Genomic DNA, 11,024 nt, shown 5'->3' with positions numbered 1-11,024 from the left:
CAAACAAACAAAAACAAACAAACAAAAAAAAAGTAGTGAGCCTTTGTGGAAACAAAAACTTTACTGCATAGGGAGGGTTATAATACTTGGATTGGCCTTGTGTTGTGGAAACACAGGCCTTTGATCCCTGCTGTGGGGAGCCAGAGGCAGACAGATCCCTTTGAATTCAAGGCCAGCCTGGTCTACATAAGGATTATCAAAATACCCAGCTCTAAAAAAGGAACCCCGTGGGGTGGGGAGGTGGCAGAGGGCAGGGGATGACAAACAAACAAGGATACTTACAAAAAAGTCTTACAAATTAGGTGGGGTTTTTAAAAATTTGTTTTGTAAGAAGGAACCAAACTGAAGCCTTTTGAGTAGAACTTCCATTTTGAATAGGGGTCAAATAAAGTTTAATTCCTAAAGACCTCCCTGGGTACTGAGAAGGTCAGGAACTTTGGGAAGGTCTTGGAACACTTGCTCCTCTTGGAAGGGAGAGGCTAATTTTTCTCAGACCACAGGTTGGGAACAGACCTGCAGGTGGGGACACATTCTGCAGGACAGACAGTTGCCCACCTTCAGACGAGTTTGCCACTTTGCTGAGACATTAGCTATACCTTCTCCTCCCCTTCCGGACTCATGCTCTCTCCGATTATCATGGAGTCATTAACGTTAAGAGGAGGACATTCCTCGAAATAGGAATGTAAAAATAAGTACAGTGTTATACAAACAAGCATTACTGACACTTGTGGAGGCCCATGCCTGCTAGTCCTGTCTCAGAGGCAGGAACAATGCTAGTCATGCCGGATCTGGCAAATCCTGATTGGTGGGAATATGTAACTGTAACTTGGAGCTGATGTTGATGGTTTCAGGCTTAAAATTTTTCTGTGATATTCTGGCTTGGAGTCGCTTTTCAGCTCCCAAGTTCTGTGGCCTGATCAGTAGCAGCCTGAGTACAATAATAGACTTTTGTCATCTACTTGTGGATGAACGTCCCAAGAAGCAGTCAGCTGCCAAGTCTGTGTTGCTATCTCCTACTGGTCAGTTTTTGCTGCCTAATTCAGTATCTTGCTTTGTATCTTGCTTTGCTTGGGTTGTTTTGGATTTTCAGCCCCCAATACTTTGTTTTTCAAGACAGGATTTCTCTGTGTAGCTTTGGCTGTCCTGGAACTTGCTCTTTTAGATCAGGCTGGTCTCAAACTCAGAGATGCCCCGTGCCTCCTGAGTGCTGGGATTAAAGGTGTGTGCAGGATTTGTAAAGATTTTAATTCCCTATTCTAATAATCATAAATTTCACCGCATTTGACAGAGGAGACACATATTTGCTGTTTCTTACTACGGGGTCCTCGAGGTTGATTGCCGGTCCTCTGTACCTACACAAACACCTAGTGCCCCTCCTGCTGACCTCCGCAGATGGTACTTTCCTTGCTAGTGATTTTAGGCACTTTCTGGACCCGCCCCCACCATCCTATAGGGCAAGCAGCCTGGCTTCTCAGGCGCGCCTATTGGGCATGCTTATGACTTCAGAAAGATAACCAATGGTTATCAGCTGGGATCTACTAGACTCTATCAAAGCGCGATCTGGAAACCTCTTGAGTGCGGCTGTGCTAGTGGATTACCAGTGTGTGTGTCCCGTGTGTCCCAGAGTGGGTGAGACATTCCGGGCGGTTGGGGAGGCTGGAGTCAGAGCGTTACCCGCCTACCTTTTTCCAGGATCTAAGCAACTAGCAGGACTTCAACTTGCCCTCACCTCTTTAGAGTTCAGGGAAGAGTCACCTCCTTCCGGCTGGGCTTCACACACAAGTAAGAGGTAGGAGAACCCGGACCGACTCCAAAGTGGTGGCACGTATGTGAAAGATCCCTGCAAGCAGGAGGACGAGGCAGCAGGATGGGGACAGTTAGAGGTCACTGGGGTCCGCAGCCAGGGGTGCGTTATGTGTGTGTGTGCATTGGCAGTGAAGGCTTCAGCCTTCTCTCTCTGCGTCATCCTTCCTCTCCCTCACTCCCTCTCCTCCCTCTCTTTCCTCCCCCCCCTCCTTTCCTGGGTTCACTCTCCATCTCTCCTTTTCCTGCAGTCCTTCTTTTTCTCCTTCTCCCTTTTTCCTTTCCCTTCCATGCCCTCCCCTACAACTTTCTTGATGCCCCTTCCCCTCTCCTATACCCTTTCCCCTCCCACCCTCCCCCACTCTCTGATAGGGTGATTCTCCTGTGTACTAAGTGGGCCTCAAAGTTGCTATGGAGTGGAGGGTGACTTTGAACTCCTGCCTCCTTGTCTACCTCCCACAGACTAGGGTTGCTATTGAGCATCACCAGGCCCATTTTTCCTCTCTTTCCTTAGCTACTGGCCAGATGGAGCCCAGCACCTCAACCAGGTGAGTGCTTTGCCAAAGTTTCTAGAAGAAAGAAAGTGGGACTCAGGTGACTAGTAAGCAGGGCAAGAGGAGCATTGGCTCATGGATCTAAAATGCTATTTTCCCTATGGAAGACCACTGCTGAGGTTGTGAGCTCAGTGAATGAGGAAGGGGAGCGGTTGGGGACCCCTGACTCTTCCTAGTCTCTGATATGAGGTCATCTCTTCCATCTATTCAGGAAGCAGTTCACCATCAGTGACTTTGAAATCGGGCGTCCTCTGGGCAGGGGGAAATTTGGGCGTGTGTACTTGGCTGGCTCAAGGAAAATCATTTCATCGTGGCCCTGAAGGTCCTCTTCAAGTCTGAGATAGAGAAGGAGGGATTGGAGCACCAACTTCGCAGGGAAGTGGAGATCCAGGCACACCTACAGTAAGCCTGATCTATGTGGAACTCAGAGCTGGTTCCCTCTTGCTGCCCTCGACCTCTGAACTCAGTCTTCATGACTCCCAAATAAGCATTTTGCTTTCTACCTGAAGACTTTTCTCTGTAACTCATTCCGGTTAGGACAATTCTCTCCTGGTATTGGACACACCAGTTTCAAGTGTACACACATGTGCAGATCAGAGGTCAACCCCCAGTGTTACTCCTCAGGTGATGCACATCTTTTTTTTTTTTTTTTTTTTTTTTTTTTGGTTTTTCGAGACAGGGTTTCTCTGTGTAGCCTTGACTGTCCTGGAACTCACTTTGTAGACCAGGCTGGCCTCGAACTCAGAAATCCGCCTGCCTCTGCCTCCCAAGTGCTGGGATTAAAGGCGTGCACCACCACGCCCGGCGATGCACATCTTTTTTAAAAATGTATTCCTTTGTCCGGAGCCCCTGAGAAGCAGAGGCATGTGGATCACTGGGTGTGAGGCCAGCCTGATGGTTCCCAGTGAGTTCCAGGTCAAGCAGAGTTACACAGTGAAACTCTGTCCACAGCAATCGGTTTTGTCTTATACCTACTTATTTGTTTGTTTATTTTAGTTTTGGTTTTGGTTACTTGGAGACAGGGTTTCTCTGTGTAGCCATAGCTGTCCTGGTATTTGCTCTGTAGATCTAGTAGGCTGCTCTTGAACTCGAGATTTGCCTGCACCTGCCTTTGGAGTGCTGAGATTAAAGTCTTGCACTACTCAGCAATTTTATTTTATTTTGTTTTGTTTTACGGGGAGTGGTGGCACATGGGCTACATGTGAGTCACAGGACACATGTGGAGGACAACTTGCAGGAATTAGTTCCTCTCTTCCACATACAGATTCTGGGAGTGGTACTCGGGTTAGCACACTTGGCAACAATGTCTCTGTTTGCTATGCATCTTGCCTGCCTTGACTCTTCCTTCCTTCCTCCTTCAGACACCCGAACATCCTTCGCCTGTACAACTACTTCTACGATGACACTCGGATATACTTAATTCTGGAGTATGCTCCAGGAGGTGAGCTCTATAAGGAGCTTCAGAGAAATCAGAAGTTGGACCAGCAGCGTACAGCCACGGTGAGGGGAGTTCTGGGACCAAGGATGCACGCAGTGATGACAGTTACTGATTGTAGCTGCCAATATCCCTTCCCAACTCTTCTTAACTTACTCTTTTGTGTGTTAGTGTGGGATGTGGGGTAGGGGAGCATACAGGCCGTAGTGGGCACATATAGAAGTCATGAGACAACTTGGGGAGGAGTCTGTTTTCTCCTTTCACTTTTATGTGGCTTCCAGGGTTGAAACTCAGGTCACCAGGCGTGTACAGCAAGCTCTCTTACCTACTGAGACATCTTGCTGGCCTTCATCTCTTGTTGTTCTGAGTTGCAGGAAATCTTGCTAGATAGCCCACGCTAGCCCAGGCTTCCCTGAAATCTCCAGGATGATGCCTGGCTCAGGGTGCTGTATTTCCTTCCTTGGGCAGAGTCTTTTCTAAGCAGCTCAGAATGACTTGGAACTCCTGTATAGCCCAGGTTAACCTTGAGTTTGCAACCTTGTAACTCCTAGGATGATAGGCCACCCAGCTTTGGACTCTTTGTTTCCATGAGGGTTGTTTGTTTGTTTATTTGTTTGTGTGGTTTTGGTTTTTAGGTGTGCTTACATGTAACTTGTTGGTCTAGTTCTTCTCTAGTGTGTTTATGGCCTTGGGTTGATCCCAATGTAGCCACAGAATATTATTATTGATAGATTTTTTTTTTTTTTAGAGATAGGTTCTTTCACTTCTTGTCTAACCTGGAACAATATAGACAGGCTGGCCTCAAATTCACAGAAATCCTCTTGCCTCTGCTTCCCTAGTGCTGGCTACCACACCTGGTATTGTTCTTATCAAGCATTTGATTGTAACTGGGGCTGGAGAAACAGCTCATTGGGTAAGGATGCTTGCTGCTGAGGCTGAACACCAGCATCCTGGGACCCGCATGGTCGAAGGAGAGATAAAACCCAGAAGGTTGTCCTTGTACCTCTCCATGCACTTATTCACATATTTAGGCACAGAAAAACAAATAAATGCAATGAAAATAGTATATAAAAAGTCCAACTCTATTAGATAGAAAATGAAACCATAAACATATATTGGAAAGCTAGCTGGACATAGTGTTGCTGGCCTATAATTCCAGAACTTTGAAGGCTGGAGCAGAAGGCTCAGGAGTTCAAGGTCAGCTTGGTCTACATATCAAGTTTCAGGCCATAAGGTTACATAGTGCAACCTTATCTCATAAAAGGAAAAAAGAAAAGGTACCTTGAAATTGTAGGGTACTTTAAGAAAAGCCCTAGAACTCTATCCCTGCACCATCAGTTGGCTTTGCTGGACAATAAAATCTCTGACTCCTGTAGCCTTCCCTCTGATCCTTTAGGGGGAATGTTCTGACTGGCTCAGCTGTAGCCTCCCCCAGCCTTGAGTAGGCTGGCTCAGACCTTGCTGCCACTGTGAATGAGACCACCTGGGGTGGACCTTCCCACCTAGATAGCTCTATTGTTCTTGTCACCTGCTGCTGCTCTTTTCCAAGAAGCAGCTACAGCTGAGAGGCTGAACCTGTCTTCCTGAGAGAGCCAACAACCTGTGAACTTGGCGACCTAATGCTAATAGCTCTGACAGACTAGTGTTAACAACTTAGCAACAAAGCATCAAGAAGCCTGGCATGGCGGGGGATGGGCCATCCCACTTTATAAGCACAGACTCTTAGTAAACATTGGGCCTTGAGCAGAAATCTGTCTTGGTCTCTTTACTTCTTTGATGTTCTATACAGCTCTGGCCTCCCACTCAGGAACTCAGTTAGTGTGGCTGCAGGGGGCTACAGGGTCTGAAGGCTCCATCTCAGGTGGTCTCATTCACAATGGCAGCAAGGTCTGAGCCAGCCTACTCAAGGCTGGGGGAGGCTACACTCAGCACAGCTTCTGTGTCTGGCTCCTGTTCTGCTAAGTCTATAGTGGAGGGGTGGGGGCTGGCTAGTTTATAACCATCATGCTATTTAAAGACAGGCAGATCTCATGAGTTTAAGGCTGACCTGGGCCAGACAGTGAAGGCCCTCTTTTAAAAAGAACAAAGAGGCAAGCGGTGGTGACTGAGGCCTTTACTCCCTGAGCTACAGAGAGAGTTCCAGGGTAGTAAGAGCTACAGAGAGAAACCCTGCTGAAAAACAAGGTCGATAGTAAGGCACCACTCTAAAGATTGTCCTCTATGCTCCACATTGCTATGTATATACACACAAAGAGACAATAGAATTATTGTCAAAAAATGAGATTCCTTGGCAATGATAAAATTCGTAGTGTCTGTTCTACCTCACAGGGAAGCCGAGAAAGTCTTCCCCCCACCAGACTGCTTTTGTTCACACAGATAATACACGAGTTGTCAGATGCCCTGACCTACTGCCATGAGAAGAAGGTGATTCACAGGGACATCAAGCCAGAGAATCTCCTGCTGGGCCTCAATGGTGAGGTGAAGATCTCAGACTTTGGGTGGTCTGTGCATACCCCCTCCCTCAGGTAGGTTGGATGGGATGGGGGTGGGACGCTCACACTAGTGAGGCATTTCCCAAGTGAATTCATCTCACATGGAAGGCCCAGATACAAACTGGGCCTTGTGGTTAACAAGCACCTTTTCCAAATACACACTTTTAAAATGCACTTGCAAATTGAAAGAATAGGTGGGTGGGGTGATGGACTCAGTAGATAAGAACAGTTCCTTTGTGATCAGGAAACCTGACTTTAAATGAAAAGAACCTGTAAATACCTGGCTGTGGCTATGGATTACTTTAACCCCTGCCTTGAGTGATGGAGGCAGGCAGATCCTATAAGCTGGCTAGCCACTGGCAGAAATGACTGGGTTAGGTCCAATGAGAGACCTTGCGTTAAAGGAATAGAGTGGGGAGCTTAATAAAGACACTGAATGTCGTCCTCTGTCTTTGTTAGTGTGTGTCTGTAGGCATGTACACACACACATACACACACACACCACAAATAGAGCTTTGCTTTCCTAGTCTTTATCAGTGTTTGCCTTTGCCAGTAAGATTCCATGTAAAATTAGCAAGCATCCCAGGAAGGAATTTCTCCATGTCGATGAGCTACATTTCCTTGGTTCCTCTTGAGACATACACCATCATTATGTACATCATAAATCTTCCTCAGACGAAAGGATGGACCATCTGGAGATTGCCATACCCAAGGATCCACCCCATAATCAGCCTCCAAATGCTGACACCATTGCATACACCAGCAAGATTTTGCTGAAAGGACCCTGATATAGCTGTCTCTTGTGACACTATGCCGAGGCCTGGTAAACATAGAAGTGGATGCTCACAGTCAGCTATAGGATGGAATACAAGGCCCCAATGGAGGAGCTAGAGAAAGTACCCAAGAGCTGAAGGGGTCTGCAACCCTATAGGTGGAACAACAATATGACTAACCAGTACCCCCAGAGGTCGTGTCTCTAGCTGCATATGTATTAGAAGATGGCCTAGTCTGCCATCATTGTGAAGAGAGGCCCCTTGGTCTTGCAAACTTTATATACCCCAGTACAGGGGAACACCAGGGCCAAGAAGTGGGAGGGGTGGGAAGGGGAGTAGGGGGGGTATGGGGGACTTTTGGGATAGCATTTGAGATGTAAATGAAGAAAATACCTAATTAAAAAAAATAAATATAAAAAAAATCTTCCTCAGTCACTGAGTCTGACCACCAGGCTGGCCTCAGACTTACAGCAATCCTGTGATGTTATGCTACAGGTGATATGCTGCACCATGTTTTAAAACATGAGATTAGTGTTTCTTCCCTTATAGTATTTACTTTTTCTGAGTTGGTTTAGTTTTTTTAATTTTTATCTTCTATGTATGGATGTTTTGCCTGCATCTAGGACTTGTGCACCGTTTTTCATGCCTGTTCTCTTGGAAGCCAGAAGAGGGCATCAGTTGTTTTTAAGCAGCCACATGGATGCTGCAAAATCTGTCCAGGGTCTTTTAGAAGAGCAGCCAAGCCAGTGCTCTTAACCACTGAGTCATCTCTCCAGCCCTGCCTTGTCTGACTGGTTGTGGATTCATTCTAGCTTCAAACACAATGCTCTTCCTGTTGCAACCTTCCCAAATGCCAGAATTAAGAGATGTGAGCTATTACTATATGCATCTGCTTTCCCTGAATGTTAAACAAAAAGAAACCTGTGTTTATTCTCATATGTGCATGTAGGCACACATGTGCCATGTTGTGTCTGGGAGGAGGGTGGGCGTGTAAGAGGACACCTTCAAGATAGTCCCTCACCTTCCACATTATTTGAGACAAGGTCTTTTGTTTGCTCTTTCATAGTTGCCTAGCTGGTCTACAGACTTTCTATGATTCTCCTCTGCCTCCCATCTCACTATAGAAGTTCTAGGACAATAGTCATGGACCCGGCTTTATGTGGGTTCTGGGGGATAGAACTCAGGTCCTCAGGAATTCCCCCTGCAAGTGCTTTGCCCCCTGACTCACCTCCTATAGCCCCTCTGAATCTTGATCCATATTAACAGTTGGTGTTTATGAACAGTTCTCCTTGCCTCAGGCATGCACAGGAGTGGACCCTTTAGGATGTCCCTGTGTCTCCCATTTCCTTGGAAGCTGAACAGGGAAGATTTCCCTTCTTCTGTTTTTTGTTTTTGCTTTATCGAGACAGGGTTTCTCTGAGTAGCTCTGGCTGTCCTGGAACTCACTTTGTAGACCAGGCTGGCCTCAAACTCAGAAATCTGCCTGCCTCTGCCTCCCAAGTGCGGGGATTAAAGTTGTGCGCCACCACTGCCCGGTTTTGTTTTTGTTTTTGTTTTTTGGTGTTTTCCCTTCTTCTGAGCCTACGCACAGCCCAATCTTCTGTGTCTTGTTCTAGGAGAAAGACAATGTGTGGGACTCTGGACTACTTGCCCCCGGAAATGATAGAGCAGAAACCGTACAATGAGATGGTTGATCTGTGGTGCATTGGTGTGCTCTGCTATGAGCTGCTGGTGGGGAAGCCACCCTTTGAGAGCAGCACCTCCAGTGAGACATATAGACGCATCCGCAAGGTATGGCCAGCGCACGCACACATGACATTCACCAGGAAGCCAGACAGTGATGGGTCCTGGGTGGGCCTTTGGGGACTGAGTGTATACAAAAGATTATCTGCTAATAGCCAAAAGGGTGCCATGAGGAGACTTATAGCACAGGGAGATTACGAAATGAAAATAACTAGATTCTATTCTTCTTCCCCTGGCTCATTAGGTAGATTTTAAGTTTCCTTCATCAGTGCCTGCAGGAGCCCAGGACTTGATCTCCAAGCTTCTTAGGTACCATCCTTCAGAGCGGCTGAGCCTGGCCCAGGTCCTGAAGCACCCCTGGGTCAGGGAACACTCTCGAAGGGTGCTGCCTCCCTGTGTTCAGATGTCTTCCTGAGTCCTGCCCATCTCTATCCCTATGTATTTCTTCAGGAAGCTCTCCAGGCTCTTTTGTTAGTGTGTGTGGTTTGCTTGTTTTCTCTTTTATGAAATGATGTTAATTAAAACTGATTATTTTCGCATCAATCTTCTTGCTTGACTGAGTTAGTGTGTAGATTGAATTGAAAAGTTTGTCTTACATGAGTGATAGAGGTGGAGGCCAGAAGCCCACACCAGGTGGCTCCCTCTTATTGCTCTCCATCTCATATTCTGAGAGGATAGATCTCTGAACTGAACATGAAATCACCAAGTTGGCTTGACTGGCTGGTAAATAAAACACAGTGATCCTTCTATGTCCAGCTCCCTAGTGCCAAGATCACAGAAGCACTAAAGTATGCCCAGCTTGTACCAGGGTGCTGGGGATCAAACTCAGTCCCTGTGCTTCTGCACATGGACAGAGGCACACCCATGCTTACACACACATAAAATAACAACTAAGTGAAAGGAAGTTGGTGTATAAGGAGAGATGATGTATGTGTAGAACTTGGGGTCCTCTCTAGAGCACTCAGTTTATCAGCTTTACATTTGCCCTGATTTTGGGCAAATGTTCCAGACATACAACACTCCAATCTACATTCTATACAGAAAGAATGTCAGTCTCACCCAGGCCCAGAATCCTCCTGCACTGTGTGCATTGTTACTTGATGGATCTGAAGCCAGGCCTGGTGACCCATGCCTACAATCTTAAGTATTCAGGAGGCTCAAGCAGGAGAAGTTCAGTTCAAGGCCAACCCGGACAATTTAGCGAGATTGTCTCAAATTAAAACAATTTCAAGTAATAATAACACCACTCCTGGGCATATACCCAGAAGATGCTCCATCATATAATGACACATGCTACACTATGTTCATAGCAGCCTTATTTATAATAGCCTGAAGCTGGAAAGAACCTAGATGTCCCTCAATGGAAGCATGGATATAGAAAATGTGGTACTGTATATACTACAGTACTACTCAGCTATTAAAAATGATGACTTTGTGAGAATTTTAGGCAAATGGATAAAACTAGAAAGGATCCTGTGTGAGGTAACCCAATCAGAAAAGAACACCCATGGTATGTACTCACTGATATGTGGATATTAGCCCAGAAGCTCAGAATACCTAAGGTACAATTCACAAACCACATGAAACTCAAAAAAGAAGACCAAAGTGTGGATACTTCCATCCTTCTTAGAAGGGGGAACAAAATACCCATGGGAGGAGTTACAAAGTGTGGAGCAGAGACTGAAGGAATGGCCAACTAGAGACTGCCCCACCTGGGGATCCATAAACCCCGCCACTATTGTGGATGCCAACAAGTGCTTGCTGACAGAAGCCTGTTATAGCTGTCTCCTGAGAGACTCTACCAGTGCTTGACAACTACAGAGGTGGAGGCTCACAGACAACCATTGGACTGTGCACAGGGTACCCAATGGAGGAGCTAGAGAAAGGACCCAAGGAGCTGAAGGGGTCTGCAGCCCCATTGGACAACAACAATATGAACTAACCAGTACCCCCAGAGCTCCCAGGGTGTAAACCACCAATCAAAGAGTACATTTGGTGGGACTCATGGCTCCAGCTGCATATGTAGCAGAGGCTGGCTTTGTAGGTCATCAGTGGGAGGAGAGGTTCTTGATCCTAGGAAGGCTCTATGCCCCAGTGTAGGGGAATGCCAGGGCCAGGAAGTGGGAGTGGGTGGGTTGGTGAGCAGGGGGAGGGGGAAGAGGATAGATGGTTTTCAGAGGGGAAACAAAGAAAGGGGATAACATTTGAAATGTAAATAAAATAT

General features: G+C 46.6%; 1 pseudogene; it reads left to right on the top strand.

Moving 5' to 3' along the window:
* The first annotated feature begins 1,517 nt into the window (after nucleotides 1–1,517).
* On the top strand, nucleotides 1,518–9,216 carry LOC147003712 (aurora kinase C-like; annotated as a pseudogene).
* The last annotated feature ends 1,808 nt before the right edge of the window (nucleotides 9,217–11,024 follow it).

Source organism: Mus caroli, unplaced genomic scaffold, assembly GCF_978045245.1.
Source record: "Mus caroli unplaced genomic scaffold, Mus_caroli_1 scaffold_8, whole genome shotgun sequence".
Taxonomy (NCBI): domain Eukaryota; kingdom Metazoa; phylum Chordata; class Mammalia; order Rodentia; family Muridae; genus Mus; species Mus caroli.
The sequence above is the reverse complement of the archived record's forward strand: the minus strand, read 5'-3'. Positions and strand labels throughout refer to the sequence as shown.